Source organism: Oratosquilla oratoria, chromosome 2, assembly GCF_046742065.1.
Source record: "Oratosquilla oratoria isolate Oo_2021 chromosome 2, ASM4674206v1, whole genome shotgun sequence".
Taxonomy (NCBI): Eukaryota; Metazoa; Arthropoda; class Malacostraca; order Stomatopoda; family Squillidae; genus Oratosquilla; species Oratosquilla oratoria.
The window spans coordinates 63,392,303-63,399,802 of NC_134778.1; the positions used below are offsets into that span (position 1 = coordinate 63,392,303).

General features: G+C 36.6%; 1 protein-coding gene across 4 annotated transcripts in view; it reads left to right on the plus strand.

Moving 5' to 3' along the window:
* The window catches only part of LOC143039506 (cell adhesion molecule Dscam2-like), a 1,807,148-nt gene that overhangs the window by 1,644,937 nt on the left and 154,711 nt on the right, over positions 1 to 7,500 (plus strand). The window lies entirely within an intron of this gene.

The window sequence follows — 7,500 nt, forward strand, 5'->3', positions numbered from 1 at the left end:
TCTTCTCTCCTCTTATCTCTCTCTCTCGTCTTTCTCAATGAACCCAGATCCCAAGTCGACTCCTCCCTTTCACGATCCCAAATTGGCCTTTTGCTTTCATGCTCTTTTTTATTAAGGTCCCAGTCGGTAGTAGGTACTGGCTCCAGTCACTTTAAGACTTGATACCAGGTCGACATCTCATTTTCACAATCACAAATTGACCTGCATTCTTAAGGTTCCAGTCAGTAGTAGGTACTAGCTCCAGTCACTTTGTTATTTGATACCAGGTCGACATCTCATTTTCACAATCACAAATTGACCTGCATTCTTAAGGTTCCAGTCAGTAGTAGGTACAGGCTCCGGTCACTTTATGAAGTCAGATATTAACCCAGAAGAACTAAAATTTCTTAAAGAAACAACAAAAAACGTCCTTTCCTTTTGGTGAATGTTTGACCATTTTACCATTCACCGCACACCACCATTCTCTCTATGTACACTTCTGCTGCTACTACCCCCTCCTCCTATGTCGCCCCAGCACCCTATCACGTCTCACCGTCGCCCCTCGCCCCCCCCTCCTCGCCCCTCCTCCATTGCCTTTCGGGGTAGGTCATTGAATCAAGGCCTGTTTATGAAAGAACGAGCGAGCGAGCTCGATCCCAGTCCCCACACCCATCCACTGCCCCCCCCCCTCTCTCTTTCTCTCTCGTCTGAGCATTCTCATGCATATACGTGCTGAAGGGTTTTCTCTCTACTCTCTTCTGTTCTCTCTCTCTCTCTCTCTTCTCACTGAATTTCTCTTCTCTCTCTTCTCTTTCTCCTCTCTCTCTCTCTCTCTCTCTCTCTCTCTCTCTCTCTCTCTCTTCCTCTGTTTTTTTCTCAACCTTTTTCATTCTCTCGCTCTTGTTTTCTCTCCCTCTATGACTCTCTCTCTCTCTCTCTCTCTCTCTCTCTCTCTCTCTCTCTCTCTCTCTCTCTCTCTCTCTCTCTCTCTCTCTCTCTCTCTCTCTCTCTCTCGCTCGCTCGCTCGCTCTCTCTCTTGCTATTTTTCTCACGATTTTCTCTTCTCACTCACTCTCTTGCTTTCTCTATTCCTCTATCTATGCATGACACACACACACACACACACACACACACACACACACACACACACACACACACACACACACACACACACACACACACACACACACACACACACACACACACACACACACATATATATATATATAATATATATATATATATATGAGTGTGTGTGTGTGTGTGTGTGTGTGTGTGTGTGTGAGTGTGTGTGTGTGTGTGTGCATCCACGTATATTCGTCAGCGATAAGGCGTTCGCTGCGCACAGCGAAACAAAATTCGTTTGTATTACTTCAGGTTATCTTAGATTTGGCAAGAGATTTTGGCGAAACTGGTATTTAGCCAAACACAAATTCGCAAGAAGAAATTTTAGCGAGCTGGGATTTATTCTTTTGGACCCAGATGGCGTTGGGGGGAGAGGGAGGGGGGAGAGGGGGAGAAAGGGGAATCCAGCCATGTCATTCAGGACTGAAACGATTTTGTCATTGAAGGTCCCATGCAATTCTTCTTTTAGACCGGCTCGTTCCCAATGAAGATGCTTACGTTACAAACTTTCCTATTTATAATCCTTTGTACCTTATACTTACGTCAGAACCTCCCTATATAATTAAAATCCTTTGTACCTTGTACTTACGTCACAACCTTCCTATATATAATCCTTTGTACCATATACTTACGTCAAAACCTTCCTTTATATATAATCCTTTGTATATTGTACTTACGTCACAACCTTCCTATATATAATCCTTTGTACCATATACTTACGTCAAAACCTTCCTTTATATATAATCCTTTGTACCTTGTACTTACGTCACAACCTTCCTTTGTACCTTATACATACGTCAGAACCTTCCTATATATAATCCTTTGTACCTTGTACTTACGTCACAACCTTCCTATATATAATCGTTTGTACCTTGTACTTACGTTAGAACCTTCCTATATATAATCCTTTGTACCTTGTAATCCCCAGTACCCCTTTGTAGAACTTTATGGCTATCTCCCATTGAGAATACTCACCAGTGGACTTAGGCCAAGAAGAAAAAAGTTAAAAAAAAAAATCTCATAAACATATCCACTCCTAACTCACTTATGGAATCTGTCGAAATATCTCAAATAATTGTTTATATATTCAGAATTGTCCACAACTGTGTTTCCATATACACATAAGATTCTAAAAAAATTTATAATTTTACGGTTTTACCCATAAGCCTACCACCATATTCATTGCCAACACTTCCAATAAGTCTTCCAACACAATCATCGCTGTTACCAAATATAACCATTCCACCATTGCCAACACGATCATCAGTACCCCCAACACGACATTTCCAACCCTCCCTCCCCCTTCCCCTCCCCCCTCCCCCCTCCCCCCTCCCCCTTTCCCCCAAACCCTCCATAGACGTATCCTCTGCATCCTAATGTGGAGTAATTGATTTCGCTTCGATTGATTGTCAAATACCCACGATTGATTGGTTTTAGTAAAAGTAGTGGGAGAGGAGAGGGGGGAGAAGGGGGGAAGGGCAAACCAATTTTTTTTTTTTTTTTTTTTTTTTTTAATTGGTCGAACTGTGATGGCATCGGAAACAAGCTAATTAGAGGAGGCCCTGGGGACTGAACAGATGAGTTGCATTGAACAAGACGAGAGAGGCCCTTATCTCGTACAGCCGAGTTCGGGAAAATGTTCAGAGTTGTGTGGTGGAACGTAGACACTATCTAGAATAGCGTGTTTATTTTTTTTATTTTTCTATTTTTTTGTATAGTTGGTCAATGATTATTGTTATTGTCATTTTGTCGTTGTTGTTGTTGTTATTATTACTATTATTATTATTATCATTATTATTATTATTATTATTATTATCATTATTATTATTATTACTATTATTATTATTATTATTATTACTATTATTATCAGTTATTATTATCATTATTATTATTATTATTATTATTACTATTATTATTATCATTATTATTATTATCATTATTATTATTATTATCATTATTAGTATTATTACTCTTATTATCATTATTATCATTGTTATTATTATTACTATTATTATTATTATTAATATTATTATTATTATTATTATTATTATTATTATTATTTTATTATTATTATCATTACCGGTATTACTACTGTTACTATAATGTAACTGTGTAGGGAAGACCCAAATTAGATTTTTTTTTTCTCCGGCTACCTTGGCATGTGGTAGGTTTCCCTGAGGTTGATCCTATTCAGCGTTGTCTCTACAAGAGACAACCCTCGATGGAGGAGAAGACGAAGAAAGGGACCACCACAGAATTCATAATTGGTGCAAGTTTATCGAACTTGTGGAGGACTGTTTGGAGAGTGGGAGTGGGCGTCTGCATGGGAGATTGCCCCTCGGAGAGACCCTGGGATCTGGCGCCGGCGTAGGGGTGATGCGAAGCGCTTCCTGGCGTATGGCGCCAATGGGTGAGGGTTGATGATGGGTGACCTAAGGTCAGGTCTTGTTCTGCACCAAAGGCAGTGACGTCATCCTAAGGATTGCGTATTATCTTCACATATGCAATATCTTTGTAGACCAGTGTGATGCATCGAAATAAATAGATAAATGAATACGTACATCGATATGTGAGTAAATTAAAAAATAAATGAAATATAGATATGGTCACGTGACCTTGGGTGACTGGATTTATTTGTTTATTTACTTATTTTATTTTATCTATTTATTCATTCATTCAATTATTTATTTATTTATTTATTGAGTCTATCACTGTTGGATGTTTCAAGCAGTTCTTCAGATTGCATAAGTGGATCTCATTCTCTGTCTCTGTCTGCCTGTCTCGTTTGCTCTCTCACACTCTTCCTCTATTCCTCTCTTACTCTGTCACACTATATATATATATATATATATATATATATATATATACATATATATATACATGTATATGTATATATATATACATATATGTATATATATATATATATATACATATATATATATATGTATATATATATATATTTGTGTGTGTGTGTATACGTTTCCATCCTTCTCAATTGTTCTTTTTGTTTCTCTTTATATTCTTTTTCTTTTTTCTTTCATTTTCCTTTGTTCCCCTCTCCTTTCTCTTTATCATTTCCTTTCTTTGTCTTATTCCTCTTTCCTTTTTCTTTATAATTTTCTTCTTTTTTGTTTTGTTCCTCTTTCCATTCTCTTTATAATTTTCTTTTTCTTTCTTTTATTTGCTTTTTTACCTTGTGCCTCTCTCCTTTCTTTTTATAATTTTTTCATTTTCTTTCCTTTTTCATTGTTCGTCTCTCTCTTTATTATTGTATTTTCCTTCTTTCTTTTCTTTCCTATTTCCTTTGTTCGTCTTTCTCTTTATTATTGTATTTTCCCATCTCTCTTTTCTTTCCTTTTCTCCTTGTTCCTCTTTCCTTTCCTTTTCTCCTTGTTCCTCTTTCCTTTCTCTTAATAATTTTCTTTTTTCTTTCCTTTTTCTATTGTTCATCTCTTTCTTAACAGTTTTCTTTCTTCTTCTTTCCTTTTCCCCTTCTGTCTCCTTTCTCTTTATAATTCTCTTTTTCTTTCATTTTTCTATTGTTCCTCTCTCCTTTCTCATAATATTTTTTTTCTTCTTCTTTGTTCCTCTCTCCTTTCTCTTAATAATTTTCTTTTTTCTTCTTCTCTGTTCCTCTCTCCTTTCTCTTAATAATTTTCTTTTTTCTTCTTCTTTGTCTCTCTCTCCTTCTGTCTTAATAATTTTCTTTTTTCTTCTTTGTTTCTATCTCCTTTCTTTTAATAATGTTCTTTTTTTCTTCTTCTTTGTTCCTCTCTCCTTTCTCTTAATAATTTTCTTTTTTCTTCTTCCTTGTTCCTCTCTTTCTCATAATAATTTTCTTTTTTATTCTTCTTTGTTCCTCTCTCCTTTCTCTTAATAATTTTCTTTTTTCTTCTTCTTTGTTCCTCTCTCCTTTCTCTTAATAATTTTCTTTTTTCTTCTTCTCTGTTCCTCTCTCCTTTCTCTTCTTTTTCTTTTTCTCTTTGTTCGTTCTTTCTCTTAATAGTTTTCTTTTTTCTTCTTTGTTCCTATCTCCTTTCTCTTAATAGTTTTCTTTTTTTTTTCTTTCCTCTGTTCCACTGTTCCTCTCTCCTTATTTCTCTATAACTTTTCCCTTGTTCCTCTCTTTCTCTTCATATTTTTTTCTATTGTTCCTCTCTCCTTTCTCTTAATAATTTTCTTTATTCTTTCCCTCTCCTTTTCCCCTTCTTCCTCTTTCCTTATTTCTTTCGGAAATTTTTCCTTTCCTCATTTTCTCCCTTCAAGCGACTCTTTCCAAAACACCATCAATGAGTCCCCCACTATTCTTCATCATTGTAAAAAAAAAATCCCTTTCTTCTTATTCTTGTCTTTCTTCGCATCCGACCTAGATATGGACCAAAAGGTCTCCTGTCGGCAAGCTCCGCCTTTGTAATCCTTTGTAATTAGCGTTGTACTCCTTCTTTATCATGTTTATCTTCCTCCTTCCCTCCTCTCCTTCCCTCAATCCCTCTCTCCCTCTCATCACCCCCTCACTCTCTTCCTCTCTCTCCTCTTTCTCTTCCCCTGTCCCCTTGTCTCTACCTCGTCTTTGCCTCTTTATTCCCTCCTCCATCCTTCTTCACTACCTCTTTTTCCCTCCTCTCTTCCTCGTCTCTCTCTCTCTCTCTCTCTCTCTCTCTCTCTCTCTCTCTCTCTCTCTCTCTTGTCTCTCGTCTCTCTATCGTCTCTCTGTCTATCTATCTCTCTCTGTGTCTCTCTCTCTCTCTCTCTCTCTCTCTCTCTCTCTCTCTCTCTCTCTCTCTCTCTCTCTCTCTCTCTCTCTCTCTCTCTCTCTCTCTCTCTCTCTCCATGCACGCCTTCTCGTTCTTTCTTTCCTTCTCTTCCTTTCATCTTATTCATGACAGCGAGAGAGCCCTTCTTCCAATCTTCTGTGCAGACGTGACCTGTCTGCAAGAAGGGTATCGTATGGGGCAATGATGTGTGTGCGTGCATGTGTGTTTGTGTGTGTGCGTGTGTGTGTCTGTGTGTGTGTGCGCGTGTGTGTGTGTGTGTGTGTGTGTGTGTGTGTGTATGTGTGTGCGCATGTATGTGTGTGAGTGAATGGAGAGCCGACAACCGGCGACTGATCTCCCACACTGATGTAACGCCGACACCAGTCCAACGTTTCATCCCGGAGAGATCTATGGGAGGGCCAGAGGACCGTTGCCGGACGCTATAGGGTTGAGGGTTTCCTATTGTTGTTGTTATTATTGTTGTTGTTGCTGTTGTTGTTATTCATTATTATTATTATTATCATTATTATCATTATTATCATTATTACTATCATCATTGATATTATTATCATTATTATTATTATTATTATTTGTTATTATTATTATTATTATAATTATTATTATCATCATTATTGTTATTACTTATTATTATCATTGTATTTACTATTATCATTATTATTATTATTATTATTATTTTTATTATTATCATTATCATCTTTATTGTTATTATCATTATTATTATTGTATTTATTATTATTATTATTATCATCATTATTATCATTATCATCATTATTGTTACTATCATTATTATTATTATCATTATTAGTATTGTTATTATTATTTTTATTATTATTATTATTATTATTATTATTATTATTATTATTATTATTATTATTGTTAATCATCAAAATATTCTCATTATCGTTATCATTATCATGATCAAATTTCTAGTCACTTCTGATAAAATGAAACACCAAAAAAAAAAAAAAAATTAATAAAAAAATAAATCGAGAATTCGTCTTCTAGTGTGCATACGTCAGCTTTTTATTGCAAAAAGAAAACAACAACAACAATAACAACAACTACATTGTTACTACCGGCACGCTATGCAAACTATTGTAATTCTCCCAATAGGACTTCCATTAGGTACAGCCACGGGCCATTTCCTCGAGTTTTCTCTCGTCGTTATTACAATGGGGGCCGAACTATGCACCCCATGAGTAGGTATACTACCCCGCTCTCATCCAGCCGTCAGAGTTTTTTTTTTTTTTTTTTTTTTTTTTTTTACATGTTCTGTTGTAGCCCTCCTTTGCAACTCTTGCAGAAAACGGGAATTTCACTTTTCATAGAAAACGGATTGTGATGTCAGTCAATTATACCTAACTTGCGTTTTCTTTGTCCCCAGCGCCCCAACACGAAACAACTTCCCACTTCATGACGTCACGTCGTTAGTTTTCTTTTTTCCGAGGCGAACTGTCCTGTTCTTGTTCAGACTCGGATTTACGAGTCACGTGAACTGTCACGTAGTGAGGGCGGGTCACGCCACGCGTGACTCGTTACGGGAATTGATCCTGTGAATGTGGTTCTACAGCACACAACAAATGTGTGCATTACATAAGAATTCACACGCACACATACTCAC